Source organism: Sphaeramia orbicularis, chromosome 12 (genome assembly GCF_902148855.1).
Source record: "Sphaeramia orbicularis chromosome 12, fSphaOr1.1, whole genome shotgun sequence".
In the NCBI taxonomy this organism is placed as follows: Eukaryota; Metazoa; Chordata; class Actinopteri; order Kurtiformes; family Apogonidae; genus Sphaeramia; species Sphaeramia orbicularis.
The window spans coordinates 26,637,448-26,650,101 of record NC_043968.1 but is presented as its reverse complement, the minus strand read 5'-3'; the positions used below and the strand labels follow the sequence as shown (position 1 = coordinate 26,650,101).

Sequence of the window (12,654 nt, the reverse complement as noted above, 5' to 3'; positions counted from 1 at the left end):
AAGACAAGATGCCTAGAGTGATGGATGATAGAAGAAAATGAAGAAGAAGAAGAAGAAGAAGAAGAAGAGATGTGAAGTGTGAAGAGTGAAGTCCAGGATCAATAGAGACACACACTGCCGGAGCTTTCTTGCTCTGTTGACAATGTAATACCTCACACTGACCTTTGACCCCTACCCTGTGACCTCATGTCATATGACCAGAGTCTTGTTAGTTTGAAGCGACACCTTTGTCCATCTGTCTGTCACACAAACTTTCCCGGGTTCTTCTAACACTCCATCACTTTTATCCCAGACCCCAACCTTTTCCCATCCATAAACAACAACAACACCACCAAGAAACCCCCCCCCAACCCTTCTATTGGCTATCGAAGAAGTTCAGCTGATTGCACTAGGGTGGGACGTCGTAGTGGGAGAGAGTTGGAAAGGTGAGGGGGTGGGTGGGAGTGTGCTGAGAGGGGAGGAAATGGAGGGGAGGGGGTTTAGCATTCTCCTCTGGTATTTTTCTGTCTGTCTTTCTTTCTTTCCTTTTCTTTTCTTTTTGCCCCCCCCCCCCCCTCGCTCCATAGATGGAGACACGGTTATCAAGGCTCTCTGGGGACAGACAATATGGCCCAGACAATGGCCTCCAGTCCGAGGTGGTGGTGGTGGTGGTGGTGGTGGTGGTGGCGGCGAGGGGGAGAGAGAGAGAGCGAGCAAGAGAGAGGGAGGCCGGGACAGGGCCACAGGGGAAGACAGGGGCAGAATGGCGCATTAGTTTGCAGAGCACGGACACTCTACTCAATTACTCTGCTCTCTCTCTTTCCTTCAGACACACACATTCTCTCATTCCTCAAACACACACACACCACTTTAATCTCACCCCTTTTAAATGAAGTACAGCGACACTTACACTGGAAGCAGCACTGCTCGCTTAGAACGGGAAACAAGTTTTTATCGTCAGCCGCAAGAATTCCACTCGTAAAAAACTGCTTTAAAAAGTGCTTTAACTATAGAACAAAACTTGAAAATAATCACAAATGATAAAATAAACTTTGATAGACAATTAATGTATCAGGTAAAAGGAGCAATAGCATGCTATAAAGTATTTCAATATAAGAAAAAGCATTGCAGTACTGTAAAAATACCTTTAATGTATTGTTGCAGCTGCTTTTTTCACGATGCATATTTTCTCATTTATTAGTTTTTCCAAAAGTATGAAATGAAAAAACAAACTGCATTTTACAGCTTTACGGTATCAACATGAATCTGATTTTAGCTACTGAAGATACTGCCAGGTTATTAAACAGCGTAATCATATTTTGTAAATCTATTAATTTTGTTTTATGTGAAAATCTATAAAATTACTGTCAAGTGAATGTAATGATGAACAGAGTTCTCTGTTAGTGTCTGGAAGTATTGAGTATTAGTAAAAAAAAAAAAAAGCAAAACTGTGGTCGAAGCCGCTCAAAATTGTAGTGAAGTACAGTACCGGAAACCATAAATAGCTGATAATAATAAAAAGCTAGTCTGCATCGATAAAATTAAACATTAAAATCCTTCAGGCTGTTGATGCCGCCCATGTTCCTGAATGCGACGCAAGTAATGTCAGATTGTATCTGAGTGTGTACAGCTTAAACCATTCAGTGTGTTGACACTTCCACTGTTGACTGTCTTCCCCCTTCAAATGCACAGAAACTCTCACACACACACACACACACACACACACACACACACATACACACAACACAAACACCCCAATAAACGGAGGGGACAAATGGAGGGGTGTGAAAATCCAGCGCTGCCTTAACACCACACCGACAACAGAGAAAGAGAGAGAGACCTTTCCCTCTCCTCCTCCTCCTCCTCTCCTCTTCCTCCTTTACCTCCTCAAACCCCTAACATCTCCCCACCTCCCCCCCTTCATCTCTGACACTCTCACTTTTCTCTAACCTTCCTTCTTCCACTACTCCTTCTGTCCATCAGCGAGGAATGTGTCAGTTTGACCACATCATTTTTTTCCCCCCTTTATCGTCTCACCCTCCACCGCCCGAACAGCTCCTTCAAATGTCTTCTTTTTCTCTATTTTCCTCTCCTCCAGTTACTTTGGCTTTCCAAATTTCTCTCTATGTGTATATTTCTGTCTGTTTGTGTGAACAGATGAAGCTGTGTTAGCGAAGGCAGTCTGTTTCCATCTTCAGCTTAGACCGGACATTTTTGATACACAGTTGAGTGTTCAGAGGACGAAAAAAATAGTTCTAAACATAAAAAATAAACACGTTATAATAAACAAAAGTACAAATAAATCAAACATAGCTGCAGCTTTGCCAAAAGAATAAGCTGTCATTATCGCTGCTAAAACAGAAAAGAATCACAAGACTTTTATTGGCCTGTAAAAAATCTGAATAAAATTTCTATTTTTCAGTCTTTTTGTAGAAAAAAAATCTTCCCTCTTCCCAAACGAATCATCTTATTCTCCAAATAAAAAATACCTAAATACCAGAAATGATTTCTTACTTCTATAAAGAACAAATATATTCTTTCAGGCAAACTCTGCCAAACTCTTCATCGGCTATTTCAATCAAAAGTGACTCCAAGTGAATTTTAGCGATTGCATGGTTTAAAAAAAGAAGAAAAAGGAGAAGAGGTTTTAGCAAAAGTGAAAGAAGAGGAAATAAAATAAGAAGATGAAGCAGTGTGGGTGAAGGAGGAGAGCGGACACTTACAGAGACGCAGGAACAGAGAGCATCGCGACCACCGAGGCTGGAGCGCACACACACTGGCAACTCGCACACACTCCGCTTCGCTGAGAGACTAGTGCTCGACACACACACACACACACACACACACACACACACACACACACACACACACACACACACACACACACTGGAAATACACACACGGAATAGAAGATACCCCTCTCCTGTTTCCACACATACATCCATATACACATATGAACACACACACAGACACACGGCCAGAGCCACAGTGATGGAGTGCATTACTGGAAAGCAAGAGTTTTAAGCGCTCTCCTCCTAAGTCATTGTAATCCCTGCATTTATCTCCATACATTCTGCTTTTCGGTGTAATCCTTTAAATTTTTAATTCCTCCTAGCTGTTGTTATCTTTTTTTTTTCTCTCTCTCTCTCTCCTTAACCACTTTGTCGGATTGAACGGTTTATTAAAAACACATTTTTGCCATAACTGAATGCGCTCTTAAATCAAGGGGCCGCTGAAATCCCCCACACCACAACCACCACCTCCCCGACCCCAGTTTATCTCAGAACAAAAGATTAGTTTCATCGGGGAAAACTGAGCGCTACTTTAATGCAATAAAAGTCAAACAGGCGAGGGAGAGGGGCGTGTGTGTGCGTCCCCGTGTATGTGTGTTAGTATTAAAACGCAGGGTATTATAACATAATCTGTCTCTGCCAGCATTAGCATCAAACAGCCATTATTCCACAGGCAGAAAGCCACTTGTGTTGACAGTGTTGGAAAAGGGCAAGGTTAGAGGGTTCACACCTCTAAATGAAGAAGGCCTGCACAAACATCACAGGAGCATAGTGAGATTAACATTTGCATAAGACGCAGAAATAACAACAACACCATGCAGACTGACAATAGGATTAGTAAGCGTTGGTATTGAATTTGGATTAAGAGAAAAATAACCCACAAATGAATAAATAAAATATGTAGTACAGGGTGTAAACATTTCTAATTCATACTGATGTATATATTTTAGTTGACTGATGACTTGTTGATAGCAGTTTTTTTTTTTTTTTAAAGAAAGACACGTCTAAGTGTAAAGCTGAAGTATAAAAAGTTGTGCTGAGCAGTGAGATGAAGTGATGAGAGAAGAGGATCACACGTTCTAACTTTGACACAAACACACACATAGAAACACATGTCGCACTCTCTCACTGACACCCACACTGTTTTAAGTAGTTTGTCCACAGAGGTACTGAACTGAATGAACACACTGATAACTTTAGGGACAGAGGAAGAGACACTGTCAGAACAAACAGGCACAAACACACACATACACACACACACACACACACACATTTGTTCTGCTTTGCTCTAACTTTGCATATGATACGTCTCCTAAATGCGGAATAGTCAATCATCAACTCTGCCTTACCATCTCTGACACACACACATACACACACACTTAAACACTTCAGCCTCAAACTCCGGCGACTCTCAGAGACAGTTCACATGCTTTACACAGACACACGCTCCGATTCCTCCTTTTACTCACATACCTTTCTCCTCCGTTATACCCTATCCTCTTTGGACGATCCTCTCCCTATCCGACCTGTCCTCCGTCTCTGTCATCATGAGGACATGTGTGTGTGTCAGTGTATGTGTGTGAGTGTGTGTGTGTGTGAGAAAGCGTCACGTACCTGTTACACTCCTGAGGTAGCTCAGGCTCAGTGAGCATGCTGGAGTAAGGGTCCGTTTCTCTCGACAACAACAACATAAAACAGTCCCACAATGCTCAGATGAACAAGGTTAGTGTCCCCAAAACAAGACGGGATAGAAGTGATCCTTCAACCTCTCACACACACTGCTGTTTCTCTCTCTCTCTCTCTCTCTCTCTCTGTGTCTGTGTTCCTCTCTCTCCCTACTCACACACTTTCAGCCTCACACCCTCCCTCCCTCTCTTCCCTTGCTGCTGTCCCTCCTCTTCTCCCTCCCTTGCTGTAAGCAGTGAGATCTAGGCTCCGCTCTTAAAGGGCCAGCAGCACAGCCTCTTTCTCTACTACTGTGTGTGTGTGTGTATATGTGTGTTTGTGTATATGTGTGTGTGTATGTGAAGGGGAGGGGCCATTTGACCAGAGGGCTCATTGCTCCTTCCCTGAGTGCAAATGCACAGCAGTGCTGCCCCCTTCCTCATGTCCATCTCGCTCCTTCTCTCTCTCTCTCTCTCTCTTTCACACCACTGGTTTTCACAGAGTCAACAGTCACAGATCATGCAGACACACTTCAGACTAGAGTGACACGACCACTGCAAGCTCTCATGCACCTTATTATGCAATATGAGGGGAAATCACAAGCATGTATTAAACATACAACACACCATTCACTTTTCTCAGTTTTTTTTTCAATTTTCAACTCACTGTAAAGTTTTAAAGGGTTAAATATGAGCAATGTGTTTTTCTCTATTTACAAATTCTACACTAGCTGCATTAAATTAGGAGATAAATACATTAAATTAAGAGATAAACTTATTGAATTTAAGGCTTTCTAGGCTTACTTTTTTTTCTTTTGGCTTGTAGTTACTTTCCCACTAATATTCTTGGCTCAGTTATTTAAAGTGATACATAACACTAAAAGATGTTTCTTGGGCTGTAAACAGAATCAGATGACTTGGTAGTGGTAAAATGCATCAGTGCTGGTGATAATGCACAGAAAATTTGTCCAGATGTAATATATATACAGGGTGGGGAAGCAAAATTTACAATGAACATTTAGTTGTTTTTTCTCAGCAGACACTACGTCAACTGTTTTGAAACCAAACATATATTGATGTCATAATCATATCTAACACTATTATCCATACCTTTTCAGAAACTTTTGCTCATATGAGTAATCAGGAAAGCAAACGTCAAAGAGTGTGTGATTTGCTGAATGCACTCGTCACACCAAAGGAGATTTCAAAAATAGTTGGAGTGTCCATAAAGACTGTTTATAATGTAAAGAAGAGAATGACTATGAGCAAAACTATTACGAGAAAGTCTGGAAGATACTATTAAAGAAGAATGGGAGAAGTTGTTACCCGAATATTTGAGGAACACTTGCGCAAGTTTCAGGAAGCGTGTGAAGGCAGTTATTGAGAAAGAAGGAGGACACATAGAATAAAAACATTTTCTATTATGTCAATTTTCTTGTGGCAAATAAATTCTCATGACTTTCAATAAACTAATTGGTCACACACTGTCTTTCAATCCCTGCCTCAAAATATTGTAAATTTTGCTTCCCCACCCTGTATATTGGAAGGTCTCAGAGCATGTGTATCTGCACAGTTCTGAGAAATTGAGACGTTTTTAACTGGTCAATTTGGTACCTGCATTTGAGGAATAGTTCCATCTCCACATGAAATATCTCAGGAAGTTGATAGGACCAATATTTTGGGAGATATCATTTTCAAATACAACAGCCTTACAATCACGTTGCTATGCCCATAACGGTTGACAGAAAGCGCAGTACCACAGTGCATGACGGCAAATTAAGTTAAAAACAGGAACGATGCATTTACTAACTTCAGTCCCTAGATATCGGTATTAATATGACCTGTAGTTCCTAACGGGTCAACGCACTAGTATTATAGGGGGCAACACAACTCACAATTTCCTGGTTCATCTTCTTCTTGAGACTCCCTCCTTAATGTTTGTACTGATGTTCGACTCCACATCAGGAAATTTGTTTAAAAAATCAGTGTTAGCTGCTCACCTCAAAGCAGAGGTGTTCAGTCCACCTGTTCTTCAGTCAGATTCTGTCTTTTCATTGCTCTATGCTAAACCACCAGATTCACACAGGGATGGTAATTGTATTTTGTAAAACTGCTGCATTAATCAGTTCTTTTTTTTTCAGTTGGAACCTTAAATTATATATTAAAATACCAAAGTGACACAGCAACACAGGCTGCAACACCGGCAGGTTTAAGAGCACTTCAAGGCTTCTTTTCACCATGGGAAAAGACTGTATCATAACAAGAAGAAAAGTAGGAAATATAAAAAAAAAAAAAAAAAAATTAGCATACACTTAAAAAGATCTTTATTTTCAGGCAGGACTTTTCTCAGATGTTACAATCAGAACAAAAACTCAAACTAACCTTTTCACAATGTCTTAAAGTTCTCATAAGTGTTTTGTGATTCTGTCATACTGATGAATTTGAAGTTTCCTATCTGACATCCGTACCTGAACATCCACTGATCGCCTCTGCCTAAATATGTAACAGTTTGCAGTCACATCAGGCAGAGAGTGGAATTAGACTGAGCAGGGGGTAAATTTTCACTTGGATTCAGATTTTAAAGTGATTCAACAAACTTGGAAAAAATAACAATAATAATTCTTATTATGTGTTTGAGTATAAGTGTCTGTTAAGTGTTAGGTACTCCACTTAAAATCATACCATGATTTTTTTTTTTTTTTTTTTTTTCATGATTGGCTTCAGAATAAAGCAACAAAACAATGGATGTATTATGAACTTTGAAATAAGATTCTTATTGATATATTAAACTACAAATTCTTTCAACTGAGACACTGTGAAAATGGTAAAACCACATCATTGGCCAAAGTATGTATTTTTTGGCAGGCTATGCATGTTTACTAATTCTCTTTGTGATTAAAACCCTAGTTCACAGGTGTCAAACAAGTGGCCCGGGGACCAAAACCGGCCCGCCAAAGGGTCTAATCCGGCCCGTGGGATGAATTTGTGAAATTCAGAAATTACACTAAAGATATTAACAATCAAGGATGCTAAAATCATTTTAGGTCAATGCAATCTTAAGTGGGTCACACCAGTAAAATACTATAATAATAACTTATAAATAATGAAAACCACAACTTTTTTTCCTATTTGTTTTAGTGTAAAAAAGTAAAATTACATAAAAATGTTTACATTTACAGACTAGCCTTTTACAAAAAATGTGAATACCCTGAACAAATATGAATAACCTGAAATGTTTTAAGAGAAGTATGTGGAATTGTACCAAAATTCTGCCTGTTATTCAGTATTTTGTGTATTTGTAGATCCACTGTGATCTGTAAGTTATGATACACATGTATAAATGATAAACTAAGGTGTGATACTGTTAACATCACACTTATTTTTTTCAAGAGTTTTCAGCTTGTTCATATTGGTTCATGCTATGTTCAAGTATGGTTTGTAGATGTAAACAATTTTCATTATTTTTCACTCAAAAACATACAGAAAACTTTGGAGTTGACATTATTTACAAGTTATTATTCTATTATTTTATTTTACTGGTCCAGCCCCTGAATTAAAATGTGTTTGACCCCCCTGTCCTAGTTTATGTGTTCCTAACTAATAGGGGAGTTATTGCTGTATGTATGTGTTAATCATAGATTAAAAATTTCTTTATGGCAACTGTAGAGAACGTTGGGGAAGCTGTAATGTAAAAAACAAAAAAAATTCTAACATGGTAAATGTATGTTGGCAAGAGCTTTAACTGTCTACTAAAGGACATTTTTAGTTTGCAAAAAAAGATTTAAAAAAAAAAATCCTCGTCTTTTCTTACGTCCTCTTGTTAGAAGCACTGCAGGTGTTAAGATATCTACAATCGATCACATTTTAAAGCCGTGATTGAGATCTGCGTTTATATAAAATGACATACATGAATTTGACGTCTGATAATTACAAACAATAAAAAACATAAACAGACTTCAGCTCCTTTTCTTTTTTCTTTGGATGCTTTCAGAAGCAGACTTTTGATTCTGCAACATGTTACAAGAAGAAGACAGATGAACACTTTCAGCAGAACATATGCTGAAGCTCACATGCATGATTGCACACACACACACACACACACACACACACACACATACAAGAGATACACACAAGATACACTTATAAAAACTGACTCAAACCCTCTCTAATCACCCACACCCATTGTGTCCTCAGGTGTATGTACTGTATGTGTGTGTATGTGTGTGTCACTAGTGCATGCTGCTTTCAGCCCTTAGTGCTGTCAGTCACTATTAGGGGTGTGTGGTCTACGTGTCACCCATACGGCCAATCCAGCTATTGTTCTTGAGAACGCAGAGCAAAGCAGAGCTGACAGACTGCCACTTCTACGATACTTTAACACACGCACAGACACACACTGACACACACACACCAAATAGATGGAAGGAGAAAGCGAACCCTGTCACTGTACCTACTGTAGACACACACACATACTGGACAATGTATATACAATCACATACACACATCAAACAATTTTTGTACAATCAGATCATGTTTAGTAGATTTTCTAGAGCTTCCGTTCATTACATTACATTCGTTAGTATGTGGGTCTAACCATCACTCAGCTGACTTATATCTTCATATTAATAGAAACAGAAACAGGCATTACCCAAAATGTTAATATTTTTTGGTTCTATAGTGATAAACTTTATTGCATTACATTTTAACACCAAAACAGTTGCATTTACACTATGTGACAGTTGTTATCTGTAGATTAAAAACAACCTTAAGCAAATATTTTAACGTTAACGAACTCAAAGTTAAATTTAGGGTTAAAGCAAACATACTTTCTCAACATGCAATAAAAAGTTTGCAGTTGATGAGATACCTGTGTTGGTTGCATTCAGTGGATATTACTAAATTTGACAATGTGCCAATTTTTGGTGTAGGTATCTGAGAAGACATTTAAAAGCAACAGGTAGTGGAGCTTGAAATTTATGGGAAGTTGTGCAGGTGACAACGTGTTTTAATTTTGATAATAGGAAACATCACACTCTCTTGATTGGTTCCTTTTTTTTCTCTCTCCTACATAAACATTCACATATAGTCATTATGATGGTGTTAATAACAACATTTACACCAATCTTTGGCTAATAAGTGCATACAGACGGACAAAGCATACGTATGCTGTCTTTAAGACAGCAATATGAAAATGTCAATGTCACCACCGATCAGTGGCATTACTTTTCTATTCACTTAATCTAATTCATGGTCAAATGGACAGAATACACTGGGAGAGCTAAATCTAATCACATTCCCCAACTAAATTGTGCCTCGATTGGAAACGGCATCTCTCCTTGACCCTGTACAACAGCTGCAAAACCAATGATAACCTCATTTGTGCATTACAGAAACTTAATTTCTCTATTATGCGGCTGAGTTGGCGGCAATCGGTCAACATAACAGAGCAGCAATGACCTGGGTACTCCCCACGTTCTACCCCTCACCTGCAGAGAGCTGAGAGAAATTGAATGAGTATTGTGTTCAGCGTATTTTGAATAGATGTTTATGTCGGGTTATTGTTACAGAATGGTATGGTTTTCTAGGTTTACTTTGCCATGAACTCAGCATGATTAATTCTGACCTGACAATAGAATTGTAGATATGTGCACAGCAGAGGATAATGCACACGCACAATGATACATGTACGGTGGTATTCATGCCTGGTAAAGTTTCTCATCAGTCTGTAACAATCACCACTGAAGGAGAATATGTACCTTGGGCTAAGGTCAGAGTTTGAAAGGAGAAATACAATGAACAGGGAACTGGGCTAACAGTTCTCAAATCCTCTGCTAAATCATCATCTGTGCTTTATCCATGCTACTGATAAATATGAATGAACAAGGCCACTGGAGTACATTGTGCTCTGTGAGAGAATGGTGACAATAAATGAAACGGGAAGGTTTCACATGAACTGAAATAAAGAGGGTTTAAGTAGTTAATTGGTTCGTAATCTGAGTTTTTTTCTTTTTAATAAAGATATCAGATGTACAATTTAAGACAAAAGATCAGAAAGCTTCTAAGATAAAGACAAGATATTCATGATTCGCTCACGAGGCCCTATCACAGAGAGACAGGAAAAAAGCCAGGAGGAAGAACTAATGTTCACAATGCTACAAGAACACATACACAAAGTTCATGTTAAAAGCACACAAACGTTCACAAACACAGGAAGAGGAGTGAGCATGTACACACAACACACACACACACAGTCCATTACAATGGAACCGTTGATGGGAGGCCCCTGTGTCGGGACCCTAACAGCTGTAGTGCATTAGGGGCCGAGCATGAGCAGGGGCAGGGAGAGACCGGCAGTAAACAATCCCTGAAGCCTGAAGACACACACACACACACACACACACACACACACACACATATATTCACAAACATTCACGTACCATCTTATGCAAATGCTGAAACACACACATCGGACACAATGTGACAAATCAGTAGTTATGGACCTAAGAGGGTTTTTTGTGGAAGAGCAAGATTACATCTAGAAAATGGCACAGTTTGCATTTAAATCGGAGAGAAATGAGCACGGTTGGGCTTGTTGAATATTGCTCTGGTGCAATGCTGTGAATTCAGAGAGCAGTCCAAAATTTGGCAATGTTTTTTAAATTTTCTATTACGTCCGATCTCTGCAACACAAACGTGAACACCCATTGACTTGGGAATAATTGATGACATTGATTTCTTTTTGGCTTTTGGTATGGGTTGACAAAATCTTTAGTGAAGACTGAAATTTCATGACAATGTGATTTAGTACAAAGCGAGTTGGTAATAAGTTCATTCTCATAAATAAATGTTAAGGTTGTCTGATGACTGCTTCAGCTTGCTTCTTTTAATTTGGTCTTCTCAACCTAAATCAACTCTTGTAAACGGTATGACATTGGAAAATTTTGCTGTCAGTATCACCAAACCAGCTGATTCACATCACACATGATAACATTTCCATGTATCTCTGCTCCTACAGGTCACATATTTGACAATACATAAGTAATTAAATCTTAAATAATGGAATATCTGAAAACTCAGATGGGCAGCGACATTTTCACACTGCATTTCATATCCAACATACCCTTTGCAATACGGGGCCTCTCTAAACAGAACCACACACACCAGACAAAACTGGCCAATGTGTCAAGTCAAGCAGCTCAGATGAAAACCTCTTTCCTCCGGCCTCTGCCAGTATTCTGAATATTTGTGCTGCCTCCTCAGTAGGAGCTACCAGTGAGGAAACAGTGGACCGAATAACGCTGATGTCATTCACCTGACTGTTATAATATTGGCACCCACGGGACCTCGGCTGAGCCAGCATTAATACATTAATGACACTGAGACAAAACAAAGAATAGAAACCAGATGGAAAACTTGACTCATGTCTGAAGAGACGCCCAACTTCAATCAAGCACTCTCACAAAAAATGCATGCAAAAGCAGGAGAGGAAGTCCAAAGTAGCAGTTTAGCCTTATTGATAGTCTGCAGACGTATGCTTTTGGTTCCACCCTGGGAAAGACTTTCACAAATATCAGCTATGATCATCTATTTGGAATTGAGCATGACGGCCTGTAGTGTGACTGCTCCTTTTTCCCTCTCTCCCAGCTCGTCCCGGTCTCACAGAGAGCTCATATATCAATACCTGTGGCATCTTTTCTTCTCTCGCTCTCCTCTTAACTTGTAGAGGAGGAGAGAGGAGAGGCCAGCGTGGAGAGGAGCAAGCTCCTGTGAAGTGGATTTATCATAGTGAGACACGTGCAGGCAGAGGACCCTGTCTGAAGGCTGAGTGGCAGGCGGCAGAAGCCATTAAGATAGAGCTGCTATCTCTTACTGCCAGAGCCCTCTTAATACAGGCAGGGGCTCAGGACACTCTCATTCACACACAACTCGCTCCTGTAGTGCTCGAACTGACATACGCCGACATGGATGTAGACAAGTGTGTGTTCATTCACGCTTAGAAGCAACTCTTTCTCTTACACTCTACCTGTCCATCTTGAATCCGTTCAACCCCTCAAACCCATCAGTCCTGGTCTGAGAAGGAGAACTGACCAGACACATTGGCAGGTAGAGACCAAACAGCAGGCAATCTTTTTCCCATGCTATTAAAGCTGGGTGCTTTGGGTTCCACCTAAACCTAGTTAACACACTGACAGGCCAAAAAGAAAGTCCCGCATGCAATA

The 12,654-nt window shown here is 39.8% G+C and overlaps 1 protein-coding gene across 1 annotated transcript in view; it reads right to left on the bottom strand.

Annotated features, from left to right (window-relative positions):
• sox5 (SRY-box transcription factor 5) overlaps positions 1-12,654 on the bottom strand; it is a 208,446-nt gene that overhangs the window by 78,737 nt on the left and 117,055 nt on the right.